Below are 16,480 nucleotides of genomic sequence, written 5' to 3'. Positions count from 1 at the left end.
CACCACGATCGTGCCAATCGGCCCCCCGCGTGGGATAGGGTTGTTCGCCAAACTTGACCTACCTAAGTACCTACCCACGCGGAGGGTAGACCGGGCGATCGCACCTCGCCGCAGGTCGACTCCGGACACGGGCCACTTAAGCGACCCGTTCCGTACTATCGGGATAACCGAGCGGTGTTATCGTCGGCCTCGACGGTTCCGATTAATTATCGGGCGTATTAAGCCCACTACCAACCCTTTACGTGAAGCAAGATGGAGATTCAATTAAAGAAAAGACGAAGCGAAACGGGAAATCAGTTCAACATGATGCACATTTATTCCGCGCACACGGAGAGTACACATATTCAATGAAACAGAATGCACCTACAGCAATTGCAACAAAAGAAACACAACAATGCAGATCTACTACCGACTACGCGAGCACACGGCAACACTTACACAGTTTTACTTTACAGACGGCGCCGACAACACATTTACTCAAAAGTAAAAGAAAAGGGCCACCCTCAAAGACAAGGGGGCATACGGGGCCTGTGGGCCAATATTTGCGCGGGACCTGAAAGAGCGGTCAGGTCTGCGAGACCGGGTGGATCCTACCCGTGTCTTTGTGATGAGCCGCAAATGTGGCGACGTGGCGATGCCCCGACTTCGTGCTCCTTCGCGGGTTTCGTTGGCACTGCTTGGAGTGGGGTGGGAACGGGGCCCCCTTTTCGCACTATCTCAGCACGGGGGGAAAAAGGGGGGGGAATTGTTGATGCTCTGGGGAAAGAGGATAACTAGCTTGCTTGGGTCCCGCGACGAGCGATTCCACCGCGAGCTCATCGCCGACCGCAGTCTTCCTTGCCTCGGACCCGAGCTATTCAGTCTCTTCCCCCATTCTCCTCAGCCGACTGCAGCAAACCACCTGTACGCCCTCACCTCCCGACTCCACTCCCCGCTCCTCCAAGGCCGACTCTGAGCTCAAACCGACTCGACCGTGCTCCAGGCTCCAGGCTTCCTCTCTCTGCAGCTCCCCGACAGACTCCGAACCCCGACAGACTGCGAACCCCGACAGACTGCGAACCCCGACAGACTGCTCAAATTCGCCCTGCGCTCGGCGCTTTATAGGCCGGCAGGAGAACCCATATGCAAATTTCTGGATCAGAACGAGCTCGGGGGTGGAGCCACGCTCGCCCATTGGACGGAGGAAAAAGGGCGCGAGTCTCCCCTGATCCTAAAATTTGCATATCTCGATTCTACACCGACGCGCCTGGAGGCGGGGCCAAACCGCCCCGCGCTTGCTGATTGGACGGATCAGAAGTGGGCGTGTAGCATTCCTGATCCGAATTCTCCTCGGAAAGTCGCATTTTGCACTCGCGGCTCGGCGCGCACCTTGTACGAGCCCAGGACAGCCCGACGCTCGGTGCTCACAAGTGGTGCGGGAATGGCCGCAGAAGGAGAGGTGAAGGTGGTGGAGGGTTTAAGGTGGTGGTTTATGGTCATGGTGCCGTTTGGAATGGCGGTGATGCGGTCTGCCGGCTGTGTTTGCCCTGAGCAACTGACATCATTTTAACTACCCTCGATGCGGGAGCGAGTTGTGAAGGTAAAGATCGTGGCTGTTGGCGTTGTTGTTGTTGTGAAGCGGCGTTGTGGTTGGTGGTTGTTGTGTGATGGCGTTTGAGACGTGGTTGGTTCAAAATAAAGATAGAACAGAAAAATGGCTATCTCAAAGGGTCGCAGCCCGAATGAATCACATTTATTCCCTTTAATACAACGGGTTTGGGGCTAACGACACATGTACTTACAGAGATATCTCACCTACAGAACCTAAATGGTGGTTTGCGAATTTCCTCAACCGCAACACTACCCCCTCTCCTTTTTACAGACTCGTCCCGTGTCGTCAAATTTTCGTGTGCCATCATGTGCAGTTCTCCCCTAGTACGTTTTACCTAAGGATCGCTGAGTGCGACATTCATGGTATTCGTGTCCCCAAAATAAATAACCTAAGGGCTGAGTAACTACCTAAACAAACTCACTCACACGGACGACTTAAATAAAATTGCCGACGCTAAGACAGACATGCTGGGGACGCACTCATATCTACAGTACATCTTAACCTCAACTTACAAATTTTACACTAAACCATGGCCCAGGATCAATGGACTCTGCAAAAAGAAAGCAGGAAGCAGGGAGCCAGGCTGCTCGTATGCAGTCTCTGGCTCAAGCAATGCAGGTGACAGGGAACGTGGCCGGCTGCTCACACGCAGTCCAAGGCCTTCCCTTTTGAAATGAACGCAGTGAACCACAACGGTGCATGGGCTGCACAAACGCAGTCTCCGTGCCAGCTCAAGTGGCACACGCAATGAACACAACGGATGGATGGATGGATGGATGGATGGATGGATGGATGGATGAATGGATGAATGGATGAATGGATGGACGCAAACATGGTGCATGGGCCGCCACTGCAGGCCCGTGTTGTAGCTGCCAACAGGGCAGTTCTCGCAGCTTGCAAACTGTTGCCTTGATCCTGGCGCACATGGAAATGAACAGGGGGGGGGGGCAAAGCAAAATTGAACGGGGCTGGTGAACAGGGGCAGTGGGCATGGCATGGCAAAGGCAGAAGGCAAACCAAGTCGGCAGAACAGGGCCGCTGCAGGCAAACACAGCCGGCAGACGATCTGGCGGGCACAAGCCTTGAAGCACAGCAGCTGCAGACGATCCGGCCGGCACAGGCCTTGCAGCACAGCAGCTGCAGACGATCCAGCCGGCACAGGCCTTGCAGCACAGCAGCTGCAGACGATCCAGCCGGCACAGGCCTTGCAGCAAAACAACAGCTGCCGATGAAGTGGGCCGGCCTTTCCCTTGCAGTGGAGGTTGGTGGAGGGAGTGCGGTGGTGCTGGCCACTCGGAAGACGGGCTCGGACCTACCCTACGGTCTCCCTCCCAACCTATCGCCTTTGTCTGTCACTGTCCATACCCACTCCCTTAATTTGTCCAAAACCAATTTTAGCCCCAACTTATTTTTTTTTTGTTGTTTTTATTTTTACTTCCCCACTATAAATCATCCCCTAACCCCCTTTATCGTCCTTGTTCGGCTAACCTATCCTGTCACCGAGACTACTCCCAACCCCTACGTTCCCTTCCCGGAGGGGAACAAGGGAGAGCTGGCGTCCTGTGTCGAGGCCCCACGAAGCCTCAAGATGGCCTCCCCAGACTTCAGCGATCTAACCCAAAGTGGGTCCAGTGGCCCACAACGAGAGCGAAGGGATGGATGGTGCGGAGGGGTACACTTCCTAATCTACCCTAACCATTAACCTTTAACTACCCCGGGGCTTTCAACAAGCGCTTCTCGCTTAAGCTATTGGTTCTAAAAAACCCAGATTCCCGTCACCTGTGTTGGTGTCCTCACAATTTCGGGCCTCGCCCCCCAATTTTCTTTCCGTGCCCTCACACGGTCTCATTGCTGGGACACGCGGCTCCCTTGGCAGGCACTACCCTCTGCCGATTCTCCTACGATGGCACCCCCGGGCACGACAATGCCTCCGAGCCTACCAGCTCCCTAAACACCGGGGAGTGCCCCCCATGGCACCTCCCCTGAAATGCACATGTGGCAGGCTGGCTTCCCGGGCCCCTTTCCGAGGGGTCACCCATGCCCACAACACTGCCCATGCGGCTAACGGCGCCCCTGGCCCCCGCATCAAGCGGGCGCACCTGTGCCCACTACGCTATCCCGGCCCCCCATGGCCCTTGGCCTACTACGGCCGACTAGCCTGGTGCCCGGGGTACCCACTCAGCGATACTCACCTTTCACAGCCACGCTCCCAGCCCGTCAACAGGGCTCCTGCACCCCTCCAAATGGGTATCGAGCCTGCTTCCCCACCAACAGCAAAACGACGTCCATTTGGTAAATTTAACTAACCCAGCTAACTCACTCTACACTGACCCCGGGGTCCCTTGGGCGGGAGTCACTCCTCCCCCCAATCACTCATCGCACCATGCATTCCCCATTCGCTCCACTCACACAGACCCACTGGCCTCACTCACTCACCAAGCACATGCTTCCACTTCTCTCACCAACTCTTCAACACACACACACCGCTGAACTCAGCCATCCTGCTAACTACATCCCCGAACCAACTCGTGCTCCCACCTCGTCCCTTATACTAGTAGCACGTTACATTTAACACTACGTCGCTAAACTACGTCCCCTCGACACACTCACAAGTCAGTCACTGTCTTCGAAATAAATAAAAAAATCATTTCCCCACCTAAATCTGGCTACAATCCCTCTAACTAATCCATTCCACGGGCCCCATGAGGACTTACCCCTGCCCCATGGAGCCGGTCTCGCTAAGCTAACCCTTCCCCCTAACTAGTTTCATCCTGTGCCCAGGCCAGGGGGTCTTCCACCCCTTGCCCGGGAATCCTGTTCACCCGAAAGCGAGGCTTGCTTTTTTCTATTTTTTTATTTATTGCGCAGCACCAGCGCGGTAACTCGCAACCTGCGCACCAGCGCGGCAATTCACAGCCGCGCACCTGTGGCGTGACGTCATGGCAGCTGTTCGCGTCCCTTGTCCCTCTTGGACGGTACCATCCGGCAGGGATTCACCCTCCTGCCGGATTCCAACCAGACACGCAGCCATGACGTCACCCGGCGCATATAAAAAAAAACCACAAGCCTCACGTCTCGAGGGGTTCCCCACGTGAACACATGTGCTCTGCCCGTTGGAGCTTAACACACGCCCGCGTGGAGAACCCGTCCGGTCCAAATCCGAAATCCTGCCTAAACTTTGTCCGTCGCGGGATCGGCAACATTCACCGCGCTCGTTTCCGGACCGGGCTTCACTCCCGCAAACGAGCACGTGGTGGCCTCATGCGTTGCACAGCACGGACCTCGCGCTCGCTGCTGGGTGAACCCGGCGCCCACAATAGCTACAGCCGCTACTCGGCTTTTGTCCCTCTGTCGCAGTCGTCGTCTCCATTCCAACCACGCACACCTGCGTGTTACGACGCTCACTCTCCACTCCATTACATTCACACCGGGAGACGCGGCTGCATGTCCACACATGCCCACCGTCATCTCCCTTACACACAGCGACCTTGCATACGCTGTCTCTCTCACACTCGGCCGCTCACTCACGCACTGTGCCTTACTCACACACCGTTCCTCGCACACGCGTGCCGTTTCTGGCGCACACGCGGCTCCATTCACACGTGGTGCTCCATTCATACTGGCCGTTTCACTCACACACACACGGCCTCTTCCACTTGCGGTGCCCCTTTTTCACACGGCGTGCTGGGAAGAACGCACTTCAGCACACTTGCCACCACACTACTCACACACGGGGTCTTTGACACCCACACGCCCTTGCACCCGCGCGATGCGTGCGTTGCAGCACGCATTTCGCCACACTCGTGAACACACACCTCGACACCACACACACCGGGGCAACCACACTGGGGATTCGTGTCCCCACAAGGGGCTCCGGGGCCTCTATACCCCCCAAGCTTTCCGTGCACCTGTCCACAGCACTCCTCCCCTCGAACTCGCAAAGCACGACCGAACCCAGGTGGTCGTGATCCGCTTCAAGGGGGCATACTCCATCCCCTCGTTCCTGGAGGAGGCCATCCTGCTGCTCGCACTGGGTCCCGACACGCTCTGCGAGCTCCCCCTCATCGCCCTCCACTGACTGTGTGTGCGTCTCTATCCCCGTCTTCATCGTGTAGTCTTACCTCTATCGTTCCCATCTCCCGTGTCTCTGCCAACTCGGTCACCTCTTCACCCTTTACCTCCCTTGTCTCAACGATTATTTCTTTCCTCCTTTCCGTCGTCACCTCGTGTCTCTTGGTCTCTGCTTCTTTCTGGCGTCTTTCCCTTATCTTTACGGAGGTCAACCTTGCTTTCTCCTTAAGTCGCTCCCGTCCTTCCCTCTGTTTCACTCCTTGCTCTTTCACGATCTCCGCGTACCTCATCCTTGCTTTCCGTCCGAATTGTTCTTTTCTCTCCCTCCCAATTCCTTTCACCTCATCTCTTGTCTCCCTTGTGCACGTCTCCGTCACCCTAATTAGTTTTTCCCTCTCGGTCAGCGTCACTGTTGCTCTCTCCGTCACCTTTACCAGTCTCGCCCAACACGCCCTCCAAATTATTTTCTCCTTACCCGCCTCCACCGCGGGCCTGACAGCCGTTGCACCCCCTCCCAGCTCGTTCGCTCCCACACGTGGCGTCGCCATTTTAATCTCCACCGTTGTCGCCTTCATGCCCGCCTGCAGGCTTCGGCCTATTTGCTGCATCTCACCCCGCAGTTCTTTCACTTCTTACTTCATTCCTTGCGCATTCGTTTCCATTTGCTAGTTCATTGCCGCCAGCATGGCGCACAGCTGGGCCATGTCGGGTGCACTCAGCTGAGCCGATTCGGCAAGGATCGGGGGGTTTTGGCGGAGAGGGGGAGGGAGGTGTCATACACCACGGCCGCCGCCGCACCTATTTCGGGCTCAGGGTTCAGTTGGGGAAGGTCGTGTTCCTGCACAACCAACATCCGCCGCACGGGGATTTCATCCTGGACCATGGATTTTACACATTCTAAATCCATTTCTAATACCCCCGGCTCCCGCTCGCCTTGAGACTCCATCTTATTTCTCGTAAGGGGTTAATTTAGCTCGCTCGTAATTTGGAGGGAATCGGGGGTCGCTCCTCTCACCCCTGGACTGATTCCCTATGAATTTAGCTGGAGACAGGAGAGCCCGTTTTCCCGCTCTCCGACACCAGTGCCGCGAGGAGGGGGATGGGTTTGTGTCCCACGACCTGACACCAGTGTTGCGAATTCGCGCCCGCCAGCGTGCGAACGGCCACGTAACTCGAATCGCGGCACGTCACCCACCGGATGGACAATTCTGTCGTGACCCTCTCGGACTAACGCCGGGAGCTAGTCACGGGTGGGCCTTTCGGCCTCACCACGATCGTGCCAATCGGCCCCCCGCGTGGGATCCACGCGGAGGGTAGACCGGGCGATCGCACCTCGCCGCAGGTCGACTCCGGACACGGGCCACTTAAGCGACCCGTTCCGTACTATCGGGATAACCGAGCGGTGTTATCGTCGGCCTCGACGGTTCCGATTAATTATCGGGCGTATTAAGCCCACTACCAACCCTTTACGTGAAGCAAGATGGAGATTCAATTAAAGAAAAGACGAAGCGAAATGGGAAAACAGTTCAACATGATGCACATTTATTCCGCGCACACGGAGAGCACACACACACACACACACATATATATTTATATATATATATATATATATATATATATATATATATATATATATATATATATATATATATATATATATATATATATATATATATATATATAATTCTTTCGGCTGCTCCTGTTAGGGGTCGCCACAGCGGATCATCCGTAATGATCCGCATAATGATTTGGCACAGGTTTTACGCCGGATGCCCTTCCTGACGCAACCCTGGTCGCCTCTTACGACACAGGGATATGGTACACCTATTTTTAACTGGGGCATACACCGGGCCCAGTACACTGGTACTCACTTCGCCGACCTCGGAAGGATGACAGGCTGAGTCAACTCCCTGGTGTGTATTAATTCAAGTGGCCAAAGGGGGCTTGAACTCAGGACCTTTTCGATACCAAGCCCCTACCCTAACCATGGCACCAACACCAGGCTGTATATATATATATATATATATATATATATATATATATATATATATATATATATATATATATATATATATATATATATATATATATATAAAATATAATATATATTAAAAATATATACATAAAATATAATATATATATTAAAAAAAAAAAATATATATATATATATATAAAATATAATATATATTAAAAATATATATATAAAATATAATATATTAAAATATATATATAATATATATACATATATATATATATATATATATATATATATATATATATATATATATATATATATTGTTGCGAATTCGCGCCCGCCGGTGTGCGAACGGCCACGTAACTCGAATCGCGGCACGTCGCCCACCGGACGGACAATTCTGTCGTGATCCTATCGGACCAACGCCGGGAGTTCGTCACGGGTGGGCCTTTCGGCCTCATCACGATCGAGCCAATCGGCGCCCCGCGTGGGATAGGGTTGTTTGCCAAACTCGACCTACCTAAGTACCCACGCGGAGGGTAGACCGGGCGATCGCACCTCGCCGCAGGTCGACTCCGGACACGGGCCACTTAAGCGATCCGTTCCGTACTATCGGGATAACCGAGCGGTGTTATCGTCGGCCTCGACTGTTCCGATTAATTATCGGGCTTATTAAGCCCACTACCAACCCTTTACGTGAAGCAAGATGGAGATTCAATTAAAGAAAAGACGAAGCGAAACGGGAAAACAGTTCAACATGATGCACATTTATTCCGCGGCACACAGAGAGCACACATATACAATTAAACAGAATGCACATAAAGCAATTGCAACAAAAGAAACACAACAATGCAGATGTACAACCGACTACGCGTACACACGGCAACACTTATACAGTTTTACTTCACAAGACTGGCGCCACACACACACGTTTACACAGAAACAAAAGAAAAGGGCCACCCTCAAAGACAAGGGGGCAGATGGGGCCTGGGGGCCAATATTTGGGCGGGACCTGAAAGAGCGGTCAGGTCCGCGAGACCGGGTGGATCCTACCCGTATCTTTGTGATGAGCCGCAAATGTGGCAGCGCGGCGGTGCCCCGACTTAGTGCTACTTCGCGGGTTTTGTTGGCACTGCTTGGAGTGGGGTGGGAACGGGGCCCCCTTTTCGCACTATCTCAGCGTGGGGGAAAAAGGGGGATGAATTGTTGATGCTCTGGGGAAAGAGGACAGCTGGCTTGCTTGGGTCCCGTGACGAGCGATTTCACCGCGACCTCGTTGCCGACCGCCGTCTTCCTTGCGTCGGACCCGAGCTCCTCGGTCTCTTCCCCAATTCTCCTCAGCCGACTGCAGCAAACCACCTGTACGCCCTCGCCTCCCGACTCCACTCCGCGCTCCAACCCGACTCTGCCCAAAACACGCTCCGCTCTTCCAAGGCCGACTCTCCGCTCTTCCAAGGCCGACTCTGCTCAAACCGACTCAGCTCAAACCGACTGTGCCCAAACTGACTCTCCTCAAACCGACTCTGCCTTTCTGCCACTCTCCGCTCTTCTAAAACCGACTCTGCCCAAACCGACTCTCCTCAAACTGACTCTGCCCAGATTCGCCCCGCGCTCGGTGCTTGAAAGGCAGGCAGGAGAACCCATATGCAAATTTCTGGATCAGAACGAGCTCGGAGGCGGAGCCACGCTCGCCCATTGGACGGAGAAAAAGGGGCGTGAGTCTCCCCTGATCCTAGAATTTGCATATCTCGATTCCACACAGACGCGTCTGGAGGCGGGGCCAAACCGCCCCGCGCTTGCTGATTGGACGGATCAGAAATGGGCGTGTAGCATTCCTGATCCGAATTCTCCTCGGAAAGGCCGCATTTTGCACTCGCGGCTCGGCGCACGTCCCGTACGAACCCAGGACAGCCTGACGCTCGGTGCTCACAAGTGGTGCGGGAATGGCCGCAGAAGGAGAGACGTGAAGGTGGTGGAGGGTTTATGGTGGTGGTTTATGGCCATGGTGCCGTTCGGAATGGCGGTGATGCGATGTTTGCGGGAGCAAGTTGTGAAGGTAAAGATCGTGGCCGTTGGCATTGTTGTTGTTGTTGTGAAGCGGCCTTGTGGTTGGTGGTTGTTGTGTGATGGCGGTTGAGACGTGGTTGGTTCAAAATAAATATAGAACAAATCTCAAAGCGTCGCAGCCCGAATGATTCACATTTATTCCCTCTAAACAACGGGTTTGGGGCTAACTACACATGTACTTACAGAGATATCTCACCTACGGGACCTGAATGGTGGTTTGCGAATTTCCACAACCGTAACAATATATAGAAATAATATATATATATTTATATATATATATATATATATATATATATATATATATATATATATATATATATATATATATATATATAATTCCAGCAGTGTGTGTGTGTTTGTGTGTGTGTGTGTGTGTGTGTGTGTGTGTGTGTGTGTGTGTGTGTGTGTGTGTGTGTGTGTGTGTGTGTGTGTGTGTGTGTGTGTGTGTGTGTGTGTGTGTGTCTGCGACCGCCGTTTCTCGACAACCTCCGGTCCGATCTGATTGAAACTTGCCAGGAATATTGCCGGGGCCGCGCGGATGTGCCTTTTTAAGGTTTGATATTAATCGGATGAGCGGTTCCCAAGTTACGGCCATTTATCTGTCAACCAATGACAGGACATGGTGCTATGACATCATGAATGAAGTCACAATTAATGGGTGTTTTTTTTGCACGATTGACGTCACACTTCTTCTTCTTCTTCGTTTGGTATGACGTCGCAATTGACGCTGGGGACAATTGACGCTGGGAAAAATGTGCCTTTTCAAGGTTTGATAGAGTTCTTCATCCGTTTCAGCTGTTTGCCAAGGTTTGAAAGCTGTTTTTTCCCAAGGTTTGAATTGAATTGTTCAAATTATTAATTAATCCCAAGGTTTGGGGGGGGCGTGTGAGAGAAGGGACGAGAGAGAGGGGATGTCACAATTTGAGAGAGGAGGGGCGAGAGGGGCGGGAGAAAGGGTGTGAGGGGGGTGAGAGTGGGGGCGAGAGAGGAGGGAGGAGAGAGGAGGGGTGAGACTAGGGGGGATGAGAGAGGGGGGAGAGAGGGGGAGAGAGGAGGGGAGAGAGGAGGGGAGAGAGGAGGGGAGAGAGGAGGGGAGAGAGGAGGGGCGTGACAATTCTTCTTCTTCTTCTTCGTTTGATATGACGTCATAATTGACGCTGGGGACCTGAGTATGTTTCCCAGGTGCTTCCCAAGTTATGGCCATTTATGATACGGTTGGTCCGATCTAATTGAAATAATGCCCCAATCCAGTCGTCGTTTACGAGAGTGAAGGAACGAAGCTGCACCTACGGGCCCACACACACATAGATATATATATATATATATATATATATATATATATATATATATATATATATATATATATATATATATATATATATATATATATATATATATATATATATATATATATATATATGTATATGTATATGTATATATATATATATATGTATATGTATATGTATATATATATATGTATATATATGTATATATATATATATATATGTATATATATGTATATGTATATGTATATATATGTATATGTATATATATGTATATGTATATGTATATGTATATATATATGTATATATATATATATATATATATATATATATTATATATATATATATATATATCTTCTTCTTCTTCTTTCGGCTGCTCCCGTTAGGGGTCGCCACAGCGGATCATCCGTATGATCCACATAGAGATTTGGCACATGTTTTACGCCGGATGCCCTTCCTGACGCAACCCTGGTCGCCTCTTATGACACAGGGATATGGTACACCTATTTTAACCAGGGTATACACCGGCCCAGTATACTGGTACTCATTTCACCGACCTCGGAAGGATGACAGGCTGAATCAACCCCCTGGTGTATTAATTCACTGGCCCAACGGGGCTTGAACTCAGGACCTTTTGGATCCCAAGCCGCTGCCCTAACCACTGCGCCAACACCAGGCTATATATATATATATATATATATATATATATATATATATATATATATATATATATATATATATATATATATATATATATATATATATATATATATATATATATATATATATATATATATATATATATATATATATATATATATATATATATATATATATATAACTCCGGGAGTCTATAACGCCACCACTATATATATTGTGACGTCCACGGGACTTGAACAGTCCCACCAACGTAGAATGAGCCGAAACGATGGAGGCGGTTTATTTATTTATAACCCAAACATGGCGGTTCTAATCGCTCTACCGCAAACGGGACGAGGAAGGTGGCACGATCACTTTTCACTGAGTTGATGATGTTTATTTGTTTTTATTATTAACCAGAAATAACAAGACTCGGCAAGAAGAGGGATCCGGGTCGATTCGACGGGATGGTGTGGGATCGGGCGTGGGGAAAACACAGACAATTCGAATGAATATACAGATCTCAGACCCTCTAAGGCACCAAGTACACACACACACACACACACACACAAAACGTAGCTATTTCTGGTGGTCAGGCTGGACCGTGGTGTGGACGCAACTGCCCCTGGATTGGCGTCGGACGAACTGGCCTTGCTCTCGTCAGGGGGGCAGGAGAAACCGTGGTGCCGTCGACCTCCTGGTCTTGGCCCAAGTCCGCTCACAGCCGCCAGGGAACCAGTTCTTGCGAGCAGGAGAGGGAGGCAGGTCCGCCCGCCGTTCGACCCGTACTCCGAGTCAGCAGAACCCCAGAGCCAACCAAGGTGAGGCACGAGGTTCAGCAAGGCTCCAAGACACGATGAAAAAACACGATCGAATCAGCACAACAACAAGCACGCTCTCCGCGCAACAGCCTCCACACCAAAAAAAACACGATCTTTTTGTCCCGATCTTCTTCCTCCTCCTTTTCGACCCCGAACAGAGCCTTTTTATCCTTTCTATCCTCCTCGTCACTTCCAATCAAGCCATTTCATTGGCCCTGCGCCGTCGCCTTCCGCCAATCGTGATCACGGGGCGGAGCCATCCGCAGCACTGTCCTGTGACGTCACGGCCAGCCTCCAGGGACTACTAAAAGGGGTTTACGCAGACACACTTACCCTATCCCGTGTCCCTATCTAATTACGTGACAATTATCATTTCCCCCTTGAAGAAATGGACATTTACTAGACAACTCATCACCACTGAATTGCTACTTATTACATCGAGATCCTGGTAAACTCGAACAGCATGGCATACCTAATTAAACATCCTAATTACCCTTTGAATGCATACCCCCCCCCTCAAACATAACACTGCCCCCTCCTCTGGTACCGCAGCTCCTGCAAGGTATATCACAGGCGCTACCGTACCAGCCTTAACACTTACTGACTCACACCTAATTAACCTTACGAAATAAAGTAGGAGGGGCAATGGGCAGCGAGTCGCAGCTAACTTACCTATCCTGCTTAATGTACTCCCCCCTTATGGCCTTATCCTCGCCTGAACAATCATTCTTTTTTTTTTTTTTTTTTAATTTTATTTTATCACATGAGAGCACTGAGCGAAGTTGCACTCCATCCTCTGGATCATCGCTCTTGCCCAGCACTCTTCCAGTGATCTGGGGAGGGGAAACAAAAGGTTCCACAAAAACACAACACTTATACTTTACATTCCTACTCTAAGCCTTAACGACACTATTCACAGGATATTTACACTTGACCACCTCCCCCAGTGGATGCTAATAGATCCAGCGTTACCTGGGGAGCCAATTTTCAAATTTGCTTGCCCCAAAATTATGCGGACATCATGCCCTTGCTGCACCTGTCAAGTTGTGCGGGATCAAGTGGGACTCACACATCTTCACAACACTCACACCATGGTCATCATCACATTTCTAGGTCATGGTCCCCATTTTAATAATGCAGGCTGAATCCCATCATGGCCGTGGGGTGGGTTACCACAAGATAATGGGGGCATCTCAGGTGCAACCACGCCCACAGGTAAGCTTCAGTCCAACCCGGACGCCTCTCCGCCCCGCTCCCTCCGATTCCCTGCCCCCTGGTAGCCACCAGCTCTAATCCCGTACAACACTCTGGAAGGGGTCTCACTGGCTCCTCTGGCCTTCCTGGGTCGCCAAGGTCCTACCCGCCTTGGTCGCCCAACCAGACCCTCTCCCAGTTGCCTCCAGACACTGTCACCATTAGCCACCAGGTGGTGAATCTCCTTGAAGGGGGGGGGTCGCAATTCACGCTCACCGTGAGCTTCAGCAATCCCTGTGGACAAGCACATCATCCCCACCCACAAAACCCACATGACTCCCCCACCCCATCGGCCTTACATGTGACACCTGCATTTCTAACACTTCGCCGACCATGACCTTCCCTGTTACCACACCATGTCCAACAAAAAATAAATGTGTGCACCATACATTTCACTTCTTAACTTAAAACAACTCACACAGCACTTCTCACCCGATCCACGCACCAGCCATTGGACAGCCACTTGTGCCCGCTTTGTTACCAATTACCCACTGTCCCGATTGTCACTCTAAAACCCAGCAGAACTTACAAACCCATGCCAATTTTCCCACAATTCATTTTTTTCCACCAAAGGAGGGCACTTCGCCACAATCTCAGCAGCCGAGCATGGCCGTATATGCTCAGCCCAATCTAGTCTCCCCGACCCCCGACAGTGATCTCCGGACCCGACCTATGAAAGGGCATCTCGGATAGACCTGGCAGTTCAGCAGGAGGATTCACCCTCTCCGAGTCTAAAAGTCTATTGGAGGGTCCCTCCATCGCCGGGTACCGGCAATATCGTTGCATGTGTCCTCTTCGCCCGCACCGGAAACAACTCCCCATAAAAGGCCCCCATGAGTATCGGTGAAATGTCTCTTCCGGTTCCGGACCCCCTCGGCCATAATCGAATTGCTCTATTGGCTGGGCTGGACCCCGCCGCTTTGGCGCACGAACTACCGGATTATCCTTTATCAAACTTGACAGTTTCTGGCAAATTTCCTGAAACATTTGGGTAATGCCAATTTCTCCCAGCCCCCCTCCCTGATCCTGGATCTCCGCCTGTCGGATCGTCACCGATGGCTTCTTTGGAACCCGACCCGGCCGACTCCACGAGGCCAGCCTGGCCGCGCACTCGGCCGCTCGGTGAACGGTGGGTGGATCCTGTAACTCCACTAGCGCTCGGACCTCAGGGTCAGGAAGAGCAGCTAAAAATTTCTCTAGTGCCAGTCTGTCCCATGCCTCCACTGTAAGGTCCCGATACGCGATCCTGACTGATTGGTAAATGTCCTGTGCCAGCTCCTGCACTGTCTCACCCGGCTTTAATTTGCGGTGCTGGAGCTGGGCCCGCACCAGATCACAGTTCGCTGCAAACCCAAACCGACGGCTCAACGCCTCGCAAATGTGAGAGCTGGTCAACATCCCCTCCACGATCACGTTTAACACATCTGCGGCTGGTCCCCGCAACGTTGCCACCAAATTCCCTGTACGTTCCCGCTCATTCCACCCGTTTAGTCGGGAAATACACTCAAATTGCATCAGAAAAGCTTCAACGCTCCCTGACCCGTCGAAATTTACCAGGGGGATCACTTTTACGGTGGCCCGCTTCTCAGTTTCTCCCTTGTCCGAATCCGGCCCAGGGATCAAACACCCTTGTGGCTGCGTATCCAATTTCGGAGCCCACTGTGGCCAAAGATGTTTTGTGGTGAGGGTCTCAGGGGTCAATTTTGCCTCCTGTTCCAAACGTTGAATGGACCGATTCACCTCTTCCCGCAGAATCTTCTGGGCCCGCACAACCTCCTCCAAGGCTCCGTCGCGAGTTTGTAGCTGCTCCTCAACCAACCCGGACACTCTACTTACAAAAGACGGCTCTACCAGGCCTTTATCCAAGACTTCATCTTGGCTCATAATTTTATCTTGTTCGTCCAAACGAGCCTCCAATTCTTTTACCTCCTCCGCCAAATTCATCCCTTGCTTCCTCAGCTCTCCCCACTCTTCAACCTGCAGCTGCATACGAGCATCCACACAGGCACGATGACGTTCCAGGCTTTCATCCACTTTATCAACCCGAATGTTCGTTGCATCAATTTTATCTACCAATTTTTTCCGTATATTTTCCCCCTTCAATGTAATTTCTACCTTTGTTTCCTCCAATCTATCCTCGAATTTGCTTTGTATTTCTCCCAATTTAACATCCACACACTCCTGCATCTCAGTTTTCATTTTCTCCATCTTTTCCACCAATTCATCCCTCATTAAATCAATCCGTGAACCCAACTGTTCCCCCATTACCCCCAATTGATCTGTCATTTCTGCCCTCTGTGTCACGAATTGATTTGCCATTTGTACCGTCATGTCCGCTATTAAACATTCCAACAGGGTCTGGATCGTCATCGCACCGGTTTCCGGCGCTGCCGGCCCCGTTACGGGCGATGAAGCACGGTCCACGCTCGGAATGGGGGAGGTTCCAACCCTACCCCCGTCTCTCCCTTCTTCCCCCGACTCGCTGCCAGACACGTGGCCTTCCTCCTCAAACATCTGCACATCCGCCATGGTGCAGAAGTCCGGTTTGCCGCCAATCAAATTAAATATGAAAAATCCCGCCAAAATTTTCCCGCGATCGCGCGCTTTTCTGTGGTAATTTTATATTCCAATTCGTGGCGAGATTTTAATCTTGGTATATTCTCCTGATACCAAATACAATTTAGAGGGGTTCGAACATCCCACTCCTGACACCAATGTGACGTCCACGGGACTTGAACAGTCCTGCCAACGTAGAATGAGCCGAAACGATGGAGGCGGT

General features: G+C 51.2%; 1 protein-coding gene across 5 annotated transcripts in view; it reads right to left on the bottom strand.

The window, feature by feature from the left end:
• Positions 1-16,480, bottom strand: part of VPS13B (vacuolar protein sorting 13 homolog B) — a 616,840-nt gene that overhangs the window by 126,410 nt on the left and 473,950 nt on the right. The gene's annotated exons all lie outside the window — the stretch shown is intronic.

The sequence above is a fragment of the Eptatretus burgeri genome, chromosome 9 (assembly GCF_056783735.1).
Source record: "Eptatretus burgeri isolate ZD-2024b chromosome 9, Ebu_testis_v1, whole genome shotgun sequence".
In the NCBI taxonomy this organism is placed as follows: domain Eukaryota; kingdom Metazoa; phylum Chordata; class Myxini; order Myxiniformes; family Myxinidae; genus Eptatretus; species Eptatretus burgeri.
The sequence above is the reverse complement of the archived record's forward strand: the minus strand, read 5'-3'. Positions and strand labels throughout refer to the sequence as shown.